The sequence below is a fragment of the Harpia harpyja genome, chromosome 1 (assembly GCF_026419915.1).
Source record: "Harpia harpyja isolate bHarHar1 chromosome 1, bHarHar1 primary haplotype, whole genome shotgun sequence".
NCBI classification, from domain to species: domain Eukaryota; kingdom Metazoa; phylum Chordata; class Aves; order Accipitriformes; family Accipitridae; genus Harpia; species Harpia harpyja.
In genome coordinates, this window is record NC_068940.1 from 22386787 (window position 1) to 22402396 (window position 15610).

At 36.0% G+C, this 15610-nt stretch overlaps 1 protein-coding gene across 5 annotated transcripts in view; it reads left to right on the forward strand.

Annotated features, from left to right (window-relative positions):
* Positions 1–15610, forward strand: part of CDH18 (cadherin 18) — a 549881-nt gene that overhangs the window by 215918 nt on the left and 318353 nt on the right. For 3 of the 5 annotated variants that reach the window (XM_052781123.1, XM_052781150.1, XM_052781174.1), the window contains exon 3: positions 11211–11296. The gene's annotated coding sequence lies outside the window, so the exon portion shown is untranslated. Of the gene's footprint in view, positions 1–11139; positions 11297–15610 lie in introns of those variants that run through there. The other 2 variants (XM_052781113.1, XM_052781183.1) reach the window with 2 other exon arrangements.

The following is a 15610-nucleotide window of genomic DNA, read 5'->3' on the forward strand; positions in this document are numbered from 1 at the left end:
GTAGAGCCTACCTACTGCCTATGTTGATTTCCTACGAGTTTTACTTAAATATTATTAAATGCACTTTTTGTATGCATAGATTTGTGAATTTGTCTCCCATGGGTTACACTGCTGAGAAAACCATTTGATAAATACTTTAACAGTTTTATACTTTATTGTTGTAAGTCCATCCCTACAAGCAGAAGGTCAGGCAAAAATACCAGGAGCACTGCATGGATGGATGAACAAAGAGTTCCTGGGCAAACTCAAACAAAAAAGAAGCATACAGAAGGTGGAAGCAGGGACAGGTGATCTGGGAGGAATATAGAGGTATTGTTTGAGCTTGCAGAGATGCTGTTAGGAGGAACAAAGCCCAAAAGGAATTGAATCTGGCCAGGGATGTCAAAAGATGGCAAGAAAGGCTTCTATATGTACATCAGTGACAAAAGGAAGACTAGGGAAAATGTGGGCCCGCTGCGGAATGAGGCAGGGGACCTGGTGACATGGGACATGGAAAGGGTTGAGATTCTGAATGCCACCTTCTTAGTCTTTGCAGCCAAGACCAGCCTTCAGGTATCTCAGGCCTCAAAGACAGGGGAAAGGCTGGAGCAAGGAAAGTGTACCCATGGTGGAAGAGCATCAGGTCAGGGAATACTTAAGCAAACTGGGCATAGATAAGTCCATGGGCTCTAATGGGAAGTCATGTTTGACCAAACGGATAACCTTGTATGAGAAAATGACTGTCTTGGTAGATGTGTGTAGAGCAGTGGACATCAGCAAGGCTACCTAGGCTTCAGCAAGGCTTTTGACACTGTCTCCTGTAAGATCCTCAGAGAGAAGCTGGTAGGTATGGATTGGACGAACAGACAGTGAGGTGGACTGAAAACTGGCTGAATGGCTGGGCCCAGAGTGTGGCGGTCAGTGGCATGAAGTCTAGTTGGAGGCCAATAATCCTAGGGGTCAACACTGGGTCTAGTCCTGCTTAACATCTTCATTAATGATCTGGATGATGGGGCAGAGTGTACCTTCAGCAAGTTTACTGATGACACAACACTGGGAGGAGTGGCTGACAGGCCAGAGGCTTGTGCTGCCATCCAGAAGGACCTGGACAGCTGGAGAAATGGGCCGACAGGAATCTCAGGAGGTTCAACAAGGAGAAGTGCAATGTCCTGCACCTGGGGAGGAACAACCCCATGCACCAGTATATGCTGGGGGCTGACCAGCTGGAAAGCAGCTGGGCAAAAAAGGATCTGGGGGTCCTGGCGGATGCAAAGTGAAACACAAAGGCGGCTGATGGTGTCTGGGGCTGCTTTAGGAGTGTTGTTACAGCTGAATTGTATACCCTCCACAACAGATTTGGACAACCCAAATAAACAGATCAACAGAAAGAAGTATGTGTACAGACAGGTACAAACCAATAGGAAGTCAATAGATAAAAGGATGGAGGGCTAACAGGTAAAGCTCATCTAGGGGAAGGGAACACATAGAAGATTCCTTTGGTCACAGAAGCAGACTGGATTCATCTGGCATGGAATAACAGAGTGTTCCTCTAGGAGTAAAAAAAAAAAAAACTATCTTAAATGTAAAGATGAATAAGTTTTGGGGTTTTTTTTTTCCTCTCAAAAAAAATCTCATTTAGTGTGGGTTGTTTTTTTTTTTTATTTTAGGATGGTTTAAGTAACTTTGTTTTAATGTTTTATGTATATGGACACATATTTTCTTTTTGTATAAAACTAGTAGCCTCCTAAAATTTAAATATTGCTTCTCACCTTCCTTTGTCTGTTCTAACATGTCCATAGTGGTACTGAGAATGCTTTCTTGACAGCTACTGTGATTTTCTTGAAAAGCAAGTCAGAATGAAGACTGACTTTGTGTCTGCAGACTCTGATGTATACTGTCCCAAACTGAAAAGAGAAAAGGTAGGCTAGAAAAGGTAGAGTCTCGGTTTGTTTTCGTTTTCCTTGGTCAGCTGGGGAAATAACAGTGCATGTCTGTCCTGTAATATTAGAGAAATCTTTCTTCCCAGAAGATTGTTTTCTTTATTAAGTGCTGTGTTCCAGGTTTTTTGAAGGAGACATTTGTAAACTTCAGAACTCCAAACCCAGGTCTTTCAGATCTTCTGAATAGTGTGCTACTCCTTTGCTGTAAAGAAGAGAAAGAAAATTCCAAACTGAACAAGTGAAGCAAGTGAATTTGTGTTTTCTTAGAGGAATTTTGTCTGTCTTTCACCTTGATTTCTTCCAACTAAGACAAGCACTTCCCAATACAGGTGGGATGGCATGCTCACTATATTATACAAAAATCTCACTGGTACCGATTCACTTTCTCTCTCTCATTTTTAGGCATTATATGATGCCCCTAATGGAACACTGTACCACTGCAAGCTTGCAGTTTCTTGAATGGGAAGCAGTCAACAGCAGTACTGTGGTGTTTTCTAGTTGCAAATCTTTTCTGTGTTTGTGCTCTTATCCTAAAAGTCTGAATACATCAGATTGAAGGAGAGCATTATTTTTAATCAGTTTTATGAAACATTCAAATTTGGCTTAATAAACATTTAAGCCTTGAATTCAGTTTTTTTATCTGTCACAACAGATAGTCATCCTTTGTTCGTAATATATTTCTGATTGTGGTATGCTGAAACTCCAAGGGTAGTTCTTTAGTTTCACGGTATGCAGGCCCCAGCAAGTGCCTGACCCACTTGTGAGCCAAAGAAAGGGAATAAAAGGCAAGGGAAAAAACATACTGCTATGCACATTTGATAGGTTAGAAAACTAAAGCAAAATGTGCCTAAACTGCTCATGATCATACAGCAGTAAGTAATTTATCAGACTCTTAATTGGGGAGTTCTCACCTCAAAATTGTGTTCCAGATGACAGAGAAGTCTTTTCATTTCTTCTTTATTTTTTTAGTTACTGTATTTTTGGAATTTAAAGAACATTGTAGTGGCAGCTAAAACTCAGCTGAGGAAAACAAAGCATTTCTCTGACGTTCTCCTACTGCAGGCACTGTTGTATCCCCATCTCTTCCTTTTTGCTCCTAAGCCAGACTAGCTGGCTGCTGTGCTTTCCTGATACACAGACAACTGCAGTCAGCACTGTACACTCAGTAAAGCCTTCAGACATTTCAAGTCGTTTCCTCTCCCTCAAGTCACAGATTGTTTTCAACATAGAGTCACAGGCTGAGACCCGATTATACTTTATGAAGAAAAGATTGTATGCCAGTGTGTAATTTAGAATATGCTGTGAGACCTTCTGTGAGCTCAGAAATGATCTTCTAAGTGGTGGCTTAAAAATAGTGTTTGCTTCCTTTATCTTAGGATGTCTCTTTTTATGTGAAGAACATCATCAGACTTCAAGCAGTCTGAAGGAAGGCAGAGCCTTTACTTCTTTATATCCAAGGGGAGCTATCTGCTATCACTCTTGATTGTTTGACAGGAAAATAAGCTCATACCAGTCTTTGCTTTCACTATCATTCTCTGAAGAAAATTTATGATACTGCTATGGTGAATCTAAAGCTGTTCCTCTGCTTTCTGTTTTGTCCTGTTTCTGCTTAATACAACTGTATTCCTCTCTCTTGCCTATTTGCTTTTTAGTAAGTCTGGTTTTCTCTTGGTGCTAGACATTTAGTTTTGTCCTTTTGGTAATATAAATTAAAATGTCACTGCAGCCAGAAGTCTGAGACTGTTGTGTGAATTGAGAGTAAGTCATGGTTAGACTCGTCTGGAATTTTAACAACAGGCTATATTTGTGTCAGAAAACGCAACTTTGCTAAAGGAAGCTACGCTGCATTTGATCAAATCTTGTTTTGGGAAGCTGCGCAGTGTTCTGATGATGGCAGGATTGAATGTTCTTACTTTTTTCTGACTTTCTTCTTAAACACGTAAGGTATATGAAAATATATAGTAGTTATCCGTATGTGTGTGTGCTTGTATCTATAACATACACAAGGTGTAAATTGAAATGAAGCCTTCCAGTAAAGTTCCCATTTATTCAGAAGTTTGCATTGCTAATAGATTGATTGTCCCTTCCCACTGACAGTATTTTTTTTACTGGGAACTGCTACCTTAGTTACATAAGAGTAAATAATAGAAATTAAATTCTATTTAAAATATTAAAATATATTCTAATTTATCTCTTTTCCATCTCTTTTTACAAAGAATTTTTTTTTTTTTTTATTAGTTGAGATCAGTGTTTGAGTTGTACTGCATGAAGGAGAACACTTTCCATTTACAATGAGTTGGAAACAAAATTATTAGAAACCATTTGGGGTTTTGTGCATTGAAAGGTTTATTGGTAAGACACAGCTATGATATATTTCAGCCAGAGATTTAGCTAACTAATTTATTATGGCTTCCTCATAAATTGGATGTACTTTAGTAAGTGAAGGATCACTTTTTCCAATGGAATTCTAATGTGATCTCTAAATGTTGTTTGCTAATGTATATACATGAGTAAGTGCTAGTGCAAATGGCCTTAAGACTGTTCTAGTAAATTGTTGTCATTACAGATACCTGAACACTGATGTCTATGCCCACATTATGCTTCCAGTTTTTCACTCCCAAGCGATGTTTGGATAGACCATTAGAAATTGTTTTGATAGTATGGACTTAAGTGGTTGTGGAATTTCTTTTAAGCAAAGTGTTTTAAATGAGAATGGGATTTAGCACACTTCATTCTGGTCTTGAAATCATATACAATTTAAATGATGAATAAAGTAAAATATAGATGTCTGTAAAACTGGAGATAACATTTTTAATTCACTGTTTAGAATTCATCTATAAACAGTAAAATGCGATTAAGCATTTAACACTTCTAAGTTTCTAAAACTTCTGTCAAGTTTTACCTGCTTTTGTTGAGAAGAAAAAAAACCTATAACAATCGTGTTTAATTGCTATTTTATTAAATATTTATTTGCATTTCCTTCCTTCACCCTCCAATTCCTTTCTCCTTTGCATACCTGTAAATATAAATTTAAGCCTGTGTATGGGAACAGAACAGAAAAATCAATACAGCCCCCCTCTCCAGGAATAGGAGTGGTAACAGAGACAAAATTGTGGCCCAAATTTGAAGGCAGGATTCTGGCTGGGGTTTGTTCTTCTGTCAGCGAATAACTGCTTTGCTCTTTACTCAAGGAGGATTGCCTGGTGATACACTGCTTCCTAATAATTCAGATCCTATTTTAATCCAGTATAAGGAAAAAGAAGTATATCAGAAATTGGAAGAAAGCAAGGCTATGTGTTTGGCAACAAAAGAACTGGGTTCTAACAGATCTAATTCAGGTAAAAAAACATCCTAGAAAAACTTTAGCACTTCCCTAACTGATTTCTATGAAACAAGAGTGGTGTCTGAAGTATATGAGGCTGTAGAGTATAAATAACGTTTTTCATACTTTCATAGTTTTGATTTCTACTCAAAATGTTTATTGGTCCACTTGATTTCCAGATTGCTTTTCTCTTGAACTTCTGTATACATGATTTTCAAGAACCGCTTATATTCGAGTCATATATACACTAGTGGCATTTATATTCACCAACATTTTGACCCTGACCTCCTATACTTAAAGCTTAATTGGTGTAGTGGTATAGTTAATTTTCATAGTTTCTGAGTATTTCTATGGATCTTTACAGAAGCAGGTATATGAGGAAAAACTTTTAAGAATGCCTATTCAGAAGTGAGTAGAAATACTAGATTTGGTGAAACAGGAGTACTTCTTTCCTTGATTTGCTCTCCACAGTGAAGAGTAATTCTGCTAAATATTTAAGGATTAATTAATAGGTACAGGTGAGAATCCTGAATGCTGCATTCATTTTCAGTCAAGAAATAGGAGTAATGGCAGTTCTCCATCTTAGAGACTTCTATGCCCATACAAGAGTTAATGCCTTATAACGATCAAATGATAGGCAAGTGGGATTTGCCCTATATAGTAAATGTCCTTAATTATACCATCTAAAATAAGAGGGGAAAAGAAGAAAAAAAAAGATGCATCACAGGATCACAGGTTATTTAACTTGCAGGCCTTTTGCTCAGGAAAGATAGGTATCAAGTAAGGCTACATTTTATAGTTACTTATGCTCTGTTGAACTAGAACTGTAAGAAATAACTGCAGATGTGTTCCTAGGTCAAAAGAGGTGATTATCCCGCTGCATTCAGTGTTGGTGCAGCCTCACCCTGAGTACTGTGTGCAGTTCTGGGCCCCACAATTTAAGAAGGATGTGAAGGTCCTTGAACGCGTCCAGAGGAGGGTAACCAAGCTGGTGACAGGGCTGGAAGGAATGTCCTATGAGGAGCGGCTAAGGACTTTGGCCTTGTCTAGTTTGGAGAGCAGGAGGCTGAGGGGCGACTCATTGCTCTCTCCAGCTTCCTGACGAGGGGAAGGGGAGAGGGAGGTGCTGAGCTCTTCTCCCTGGGATCCACTGATGGGATGCATGGGAATGGTTCAAAGATGTGTCAGGGAAGATTTAGACTGGACACGAGGAAGCATTTCTTTACTGAGAGGGTGGTCAAACACTGCAACAGTCTTCCTAGAGAGGTGGTCGATGTCCCAAGCCTGTCAGTGTTTGAGAGGCATTTGGACAATGCCCTTAACAACATGCTTTAGCTTTCGGTCAGTCCTGAAGTGGTCAGGCAGTTGGACAAGATGATCGTTGTAGGTCCCTTCCGACTGAAATAGTCTATTCTATCCTATAACTATGTTCATTAGTTCTGTTATTGTCAAGTAAATGAGTGAAGTAAAATCTAACTTAAAATCTGGCAGTTTTTACACTAGAAGTGTTTTAACATTTCTCCTAGAATCACAATCTCATTATAATGGGAATTTAATGGAAAATATCAGCTGAAAGGTGACAAGAGAAGTTAAGTCCTGAAAGCATTACTGTTTGGAGTCTCCAGTACCCAGTGCCTCAGTGTGCATTTGGGTGTAAGAAAGTATTCATTAGGTTTGCTGAAAACTTATTTCTAGAGTGCAAATTGAAATATTCTTTAAGTTCTAAAAAACCCGAGTTGTTCCATGAACAACATCAGGATACTCTTTGTTCTAAGTAGAAACAGAAAAGGAAAGAATCAGTTTCAGCATCCCTGAACTTTGGAAATTGAAGGATTTTAAGTGCCATCATACTCCTTTGTGTCTAGTTCAGCTCTGTGTTTAACAAAGAACAACTTATAATGGAAAATAAGAGAAAGAAAAATTATGCTGCAAGCAGAAAAAAATTAGGGATATGAGGCACATTGATCCTTGTTTTCACATGGAACATTTTAATATTAGCTTTGCTCTCTCTGGCATTAATAAAAAAAAAACAAAGAATTCAAGTAGAAGTCTATCTATTTAAGAAATGTAAAGGAAAAATAACAGTGGGAAAAGTGGGCAACTAAGAAAAAGAGCATATACAGTCAACTAGTGTTTTCTTCACACTACTTCAGCTTAAAATCCTCCACAGATCTGTGAGGCTAGTGTTTTGAACATGGACTATAGTTCGGGAGATAATCCCGTAAATTCATTTAGGCTGAGTAAGTGTGCCCAGTAACTCTACCTGTCCTTGCCTTGGTTAGCACATGGCTTTGATCAACAGGTGTTTGAAGGGTCTTTCATTCCCTTTTTATTATTTTGTCTTCTCTGTAATGACATCAGACTTTTTTGGTTTTAAGATGCGTATTTCTTTGTTATATAGACAATTAAGTGATGCTAATGCCACCTGTACAAACACAGTTCCTCTGTGTTGGTACTTAAGCTCTTTTTCTCTTTCCTTTGTTAAGTGGTTGCAAATCAAGTATTTAGGAGCAAAATTATTTAGCTCCTTGTCTCCAGAAAATGAATTATTTCTAATTGTAGTTTGAATTGTTTGAGACCAAGTGATTGATTTTAGATCATAGGTAAGCCATAGCTGAAGACTTCAGTCAGCTTTGACTCTTTAGTCAACAAAGACTTTAGAGAACTCATTGTTGTCTGCAAGTTTATTTTTTCTGTAGGTAAAGATATGCCAAGATGTTAATGAGGTAAAAAAAAATGAGTATTGATATCTTTTGGAAAACCAAGAGAAAATCCAGGTTTTAAAGCTGTCTTCTCTTTTCTAGCTGCTGTTAGCTTGGGGAAGTCATTTTTATCTGGGTACTATAACACAAACACAAATAGTCTGCATTCACATTGTTTTAAACAACGTGAGCTTTAAGGCAAAAGTGGATGCCACTAGTAACTAGTGACACTAGTAAGTCCTCATGATATCAAAATAATAAAAAAGTGGTTAATTGTACTCCCATAGCCTGATTAACTTTGTTATCTTCTGTGGTTTTTTGATTTTGTAGAGATAGATAAATTTATTATGAATTTAATCAGCCTGTCTTTATTCATAGTAGTGTTTCTAACTTAGAAGCCATAACTTGGTATTTCACTTGAAAGTGGAAAACCTGTAATGAAAGTTTTCTGTGGTTTGTTTTTTTTTTTTTTACACTGTTTTTCCTGAAACCTGCAAATGCTGATTTTCCAAGAATACAGTCACTACCACAATGACAAAAGTTGAACTTAATGTGTCCATACTTCATAACACAACTGACCCAGTTCTATGTTCAATGAATAAACTGTTTTGTTGTTGGTTTTCGGGTTTGTTTTTGGTTTTGGGTTTTTTTTTTTTTAATCATTTTTCTTAATATGGGTTTTGTGGCAGGGATTTTCCTTAAGGAAGCTAGGTCTCTAGATGCCACTAAAATTCAAGTTCTCTGGATATTAGGGTACAAATTGATCAGTGATTCTTTACAACCTTGCACACAATTGTGCACTACAGGAATAAAATGACTGGAGAAAGCAAACCTAAGACTGTCAGTTTGCAAGAGCAAAGCCTTTCTGATAGTAAATACGGACCTTCAAATGTCCAGAGGGACTAGACTAAATCCATGGGTTTCTTTCAATCCGACATCATTAAGAAGAAATACTTTATTTCTTAAAATGTTTGACAAATGCAGATACATATAGTACTGAAATGGTGGATCTTAAAGCACAGTAGAGAAGAAAACATGACATTTCAGAGTTGTGAACAAATACATGAACAACAAAGATGCCAACTGAGGAGAAGCCTTTAAAATACCAAAACAAACAACAAACCCGGACTGACCAAAGTCAGGAGAAAAAGAAACAGAAAAAAAAAAATTAGCAGGCTGAAAGGATTGGGCATTTTCTCAAGTCTCAGCGAACACCATAAAATTGATAAATCTGATTAAATACTCCACCTAATCTAGCAATACAAAGGTGTAAGGATTTGTGTGTGAGAGACTACAAACAACTTTTAAATGTGTGCTCTTGTTCCATGAAACAAAATGTTTGAAGACTTCTACTTTCTTAATGTATCTAAATAAAAAAAAGAAAGATGTCTGTATGAAAGGATCTGTTTTGTTGCCACTTTTCACCTAACTATTGACTAAAAGATACATCATTCAAGCAAGAGTTACTTTTACTGCTGTCACTCCATTATCTTATTTTTAGTGTACCATGAAAATGTTATAGCACTCAGATGAAAAGAGCCCTTGGATGAAGACACATTGGTTCAGCTTGAACCTTGCAAGCATCAAAAATTATCATCAAAAGGAGCAATATGAAAAATTGTATGAGACTCCATTATATTACCATTTGAAAAAGTAATACAAAACCCTCAAGTCAAGGCCACTTTGACTTACAAATATTTAAAAATTAAGATTTGACCCTAATGGTAGCAGTATGATTATTTTAATTTTGTGAACCTGAAACACACAGTCTCCTAGCTCTTAAAGAATCTTACACGATAACGTAATATATGCAACTTCTTGCATTTCATTGTGAATGCTGGATGCTTTGTTTTAGTTTCTGTAGCGTGCATTGGCTTTCATGTGGTCAAGTTCATGTCTGTATGTTTATATACTTTTTTTTTGAGAAATACTGAAGTACAGGACTTAGAACGAGCTATTGTCAGAAATTAGTCTCCTGACTTCTTTATGACTTGCTACATTGCTGGCTTGTGGGTATAAACGAAACTCCAGTGAACCCATTCTAGTTGGTTTTAGTTTGTGTTTCGGCTTTGTCTGACTTTTATTACTTTCATTTGAATACCATCTTCATTAATATTTTCCACACTGTATTACGGTTTCATATGACACAATCATCTTCCAGAGGTTGGTTCACTTTGTTTTGTTATCCTTGCAAACCCTTCAAGAAAGATGTGTTCTGCGTTGTTTTCTTTTAAAATAACTTGATTGTGTTGGTACAGATAGACAAAGTAATTTGAAGTAAGGAGTAACTCAAAGGATGATTAAGAAGAGTATTTTAAAGTGAAGCTGAGAAGTTCAATACTAATGAAGCTAAAAATGCAAAGGGCAATTTGTTCCTACAGATATCTGTTATTTTCTTTTAGTAATAAAGTTGTCACTTCTTATTAAAAAAATCTTTGTTTGAATAGTATTGATTTTTTTATTTTTTTCCAAGGATCTGATAACCCATGTTTTTATTTCTAACTAATATATCCAAAAAAATGCTTACAATTGGTAAATATTTTTTGAGAAAACTTACAACGTTCTAACAATTGATAGTGACTGCAGCAGTTTGTCTCCTATTTCTCTTTATAGCATGCACTACTTCTTCACTGCTTATACAGTCCACGTGCACTTCTAAAAACGTGTAATGAGTGTTGAGATGCATCTAGGGGCTATGCCTCTTGAATTTTATATGGTTATAGAAATAAAACTGAAACATAATAACCTTTTTTGGTTTTTTAAAATTTTTTCTTTAAGTTGTGCTCAGTAAATCAAACATGATGACATGCAAGAGTGAGAGGTATGACAATTCAGTAGATACTCTTGCTACATTTTACCTATCTTTATAATATTGTTATTTCTGTAGAATCTGAGTACATTTTTTTAGACTCTTGGAAGTTCGTGGTAAACGTTGACACATTTTATTTTAGGAATTTGTGAAATCATAGTTACATACACATCTGTTGAAAATCTGCTAAGGATTGCCTGATAGGAACATTTTTATATAGTGCCCTATTTATGAGCTTCCTTGCTGATTGCATTTTAAGAGAATGTCTCCCTGCACAGATGACATTCAGTTTTCTAATTCACTTTTAATAAGGCAATCCTTTTCAGAGATTTATTTGCTTAAGATAATGAGGTAGGATTACAGAGGAATTAACTGCAATGCTATTAAGTTTTTTTTTTTTCCTTGGGTCTAGCCTTACGCTTTCAGTTTGAAAGTAAGCTGAGATTTATTTTTCCTAGGCTACACAACAAATTCAAGACCAGAAGACAGAAAGGCAGCTGAGGTAATAATTCTTCGGAAGAAGTAAGACGCCCATGTCTTTGAGGTATGTTTGTTTTGAAAATGCTGTTAATTATTTATTAATCTTGCTGCTATGTTTAAGAGTAGTGGTGAGTGCTTTTGAACATTAGTGACTTTTTCACATCTTCTGATGTAGCTCAATTTGAAAGGAAACTCCAAAATATACTTTTTTTCCTCTCTTTTTTGATAAGTGTGGGGAATTAGTGATAAATCTGCTTCTCTTTTATCTGGCACTGTCTTTCTGCGTAGGAAATTAGATATAGCCAGACGCAAAGCTAAAAAACCTAGAGGTTGTATGTTCTTTCTGACTTCACAGTTACAACTTGCTTCAAGTGCCATAGTTAGTGTGAAAAATTTCCAAATAAGAATGTTCTGGAAAAAGCTGTAAACACTTCTCATTTTGTATGCAATATTGATTGCTATGTTTTAAATAGGTACAGGAAACATTTCTATCAGCTAGAAGAAAAAGAAAAGTGTGATATAGAAATAAATTACAAATAACTCAATAGGGGAGACCATAGTAAGTCATCAGTAGGTAGACTAAGTAATGGAGGATACACTAAGGAAACTGCCTTTCCACAGGTTTAGAAGTAGCCTATTTAACAATGTTTCTCAGTTACAAAAATTGTTTGAACTCAGTAAGTTGGATTCCACTTTCGTAGATGTACCAGCAAAGCTTGTGGGGTACTAATTGAATGGAGTTGATGCTAATTTCATTTTAGGTTTAGTTATCACTTAGCATGTTCAGGAGCTTTAACAGAGCAAATTATGATCTTCATACAGTCAGAAATGCTGGGGCCTAGAAAGCATTATTTCTATTACACTTGGGAAATATTTGTGTTTAGGTTAACTCTTCTGGAACTCCTTCAAACCCTAGTTTTCTCTTTCCTTCAATATACTGAGTTTCAAAGAAAAAGGTTTTTTTTCTCTTAAAGGAGGCATTTTCTCACAACAGTAATACTCATTCAGCTATCTTTGATAACTTCAATCCTCACCTGAAGCTCCCTTCTTTTTGCAGGAGGTGTATCTCACCAGCATTGACTGTTGTCTTTTCTACATTCCTGTCAGATCTGTGCAATTTTGTTCATGTTTGACTTGATAGAAAGACCACGTAGAAATTTTGGCTAGCAACACAGCCATCTCATGGCATGTTAAGTAATGTAAGCCTATAGTGTGATACATACATTTTGTCTAAAAATATATTTTCTGCTTTAAAAAAAACCCAACTGTTAGTTTCCTTCTCCGTCACAGGCTATATTTATTTGAGCTTTCTTTAAAAACTACCTACCTGCCCAGGACCGTTGGCCTCTAGGATTCTTTCCTTTTCCTTTTGCTTTAGATGTTTAATAACAGCTTTGCAGCCTTTGGGGTTGGGAAGTTGAGTTCTGTAAACTATCTTTTTATAATATTATTCACAACTAATACATTCAGAGCACTTTTTTTGCCTCCTAGCATTTTAACCACAAATATGTCTCTTTTAACGTCATTCTTGTTTCTTTGGAGAAGCAGTATTTGAAGTACTGTAACAAACAACAAGAGAGAAATCGGCAAATATATTTAAACATGTTTAATCTATTATTCTCTTACCTGACAGTGTACCTAAATTTTATATTGGAAAAAGGAATTTAAAACTGTTGTTAAACTTTTGATGAGGCTCTATACATGTGCCAGTGACATCTGAGAACAATGCTTTTTGATAAATGAAAAATCTCCATTGCCTTTTCATGACTCCCATTGAGATACATACTTGTTCCTCAGGGCACAGTTTGTCTCGTGGATTGTATTTGATTTGTATTCTAACGATGGAAGCTCATAGTATCAGTGTTAAATACATGTAGCTTCTCAGAAGCATGGAAAGGCATTATTTTTATATTCGACCATTAGAAAAAATGTTTAAAGAAAAAGGGATCTCATTTTACTGGGTCTGCTGAAGCAAGACACCAAGTAAAATATTTAATAATATTTAATCAGTATGCTTTAGCTTCATATGTATTTGTGAAGTTGATATATTTTTGCCTAGCCTGATCCCTCAACGTTCCCATCCAGTCTTTGTTATTATATAATTTTTTTAAGCCTTTATAAAATCTTTACCTTCTCTCACTTGTGGAGACATAATTGTAAAGCACCAGGCAAAATGTAATATATTATGAGGAAAAACAAAAGAGGCAAAACATGTCTGCCCTTTCTCATTCATTCTGCCAGATTATTTAATCTTGTTCAGTTTAGTATTTCTGTCATTTCATAGAGTTATGTAATGGCCAGGTTACCACACGCTGTTATGGTCAGGTTACCCAAGTGACTTCAAATTACTCGGTAATGGTAGTTTCCGTGGTAAACATAGTCCTTGGTGGCAGAGAGGACTCGACTTTCCCATGTGGGAGCCTTTATGTTATATAATAATCAGACTAAGGGAAAGAGAGTTTTTGTAGCCTAGAATTGTTCTTCCTATATATATATATATCTCTGTCTCCTTCTTCAGAGTCTTCACATTAGACTTTAAAAAATTATTTTACTTTAATATCTCCTCCTGGTGATACAGGCCTTTAGCAAGCAGTGCAAGGAACTACTAAAAAAGTTCATGCTGATGCTTTTGAAATAGTCTGCCTTACTGATTTAATAAACCTTAACGAAATAAATAAATGGAAACTTGCAAATGCATTTAAACAGTTCTTGTTCTGAACTAACCTGAAGTATATGTTACCATTGGTTTACAGAGGTTCTGTAGCAGATGTTGAGTGAAACTTTCGTATGTAGCTTATGTATCTATGTTAGTTTACTCCATGTGTAATGCTCCAACTTAACATTTGTCTGTTCCAGGCACTCAAAGAACGTAAGATGTTCTCTGAAATGCAGAGCTCAGAGACTCTCTGAACCCTTAGGCTCCTCTTTGCGTGATGATTTTTGATGTCCTGACAACTGTTAGAGTAGAACTTGTGGAGAACAGAAAAAAAATAGCAAACCCAGTGATTTAATTTTGTTTCTCTGATTTAGAATGAAGTTACCTGATCTTCCTAGTGGTCCTGTGCATATATTGTCTTTATGTATGGTTATACACACATAAAGCATGTGTACAGTTTTGCCATAGTACAAAATGCATACTGCATTCTTTTGATGTATCTATCTTTTAAAAATTAACACATGAAAATAGTTTATACATGGAGCACCCTAAATTTTTATAACCTTCTGTATGTCTGTGTGAAAACCTGACTTGATAAATGCAAATGGAAGTTTCAGAGCTACCTTATCACAGACATGTATTTATGATGAGGCTAAAGAAGCTCTCACCCTTCTTTCAAGGTTGAAATGCAGAACTGAGATTCAACATTGCTGGTTGCTGGCCTCACTTTTCAAGATATAAACCGAGAAATGAATTGCCTAAAGAAATGGACACTTAGTCAACATTGGATATTAGCCTTCTTTAGTACCATGAGAATAATTGGCATTTTACTTCCCTGAAAATTCAGAAACTTTGCAGAATGATTTGAGTGTTTTGTCAAATTAAGTTGAAAAACATTTTAAAGCAGAAAGTTGATTGAAGCTTACAAAAAAAGCCAACAAATTTTGAATCTATGAAAATTAAATATTCTGAGCTTTTCAAGGTTTTCTACTCTGAAAGTAATTTTAAAAACTGAAATAATATTGAAAAAATATTTCACAAATTCACATTTCTGGCTTCAAAATAAGTATAAACAGATCAACATTTTGCTCAGCTTTAAGATGATTTGATCACATTTGAGCTAATGATGTAAAAGGCAGAAGCAGTTGATCAAAAATTTATCACCCTGTATGTCTTAAAAAAAATTATTTTGGGACCATTTCAGAATGATTATGGGGGTCTGAAATTTTTATTAGTTTGCTTAACAACCAAAATACATAACTGTTCTTGGAAGTCATGGAAACAGTAGATAGTCAACCATCTCATTCAAATATGTTAGGAGGATTTTAAGGTAAATTTCTAAACATAAGATCAAAACTTGTCTGTAGTTTTCGTTTGTGCAACCGTTCTTGTTTAAAAGTACAAAACCTAGGGATTTTGTATGTCTTTTGCTAAATCAATCTCAGCTTTACAAAGCCTGTGCACTCCCTTTTGAAGATGTAAAGAAAATCGTTGGGTACTCATCAGATTGATTTCCTATGTGAATTCAGTGGCACGTATTTTCTACTCTAGGACTAAAGCAGTGGAACTACAGTGGAGGATTGCACATGAGATGTAACAGCATGAGGAATTAGGAAGAAGGGGAAGAATTAATTGCATTTATCACTTCAGCTAAAGGAAGTGACTTAAGATTCCTAATCGAAATGGCCAAGCTGCCAAACCTGCCTGTGCAGAGGAGGTGTA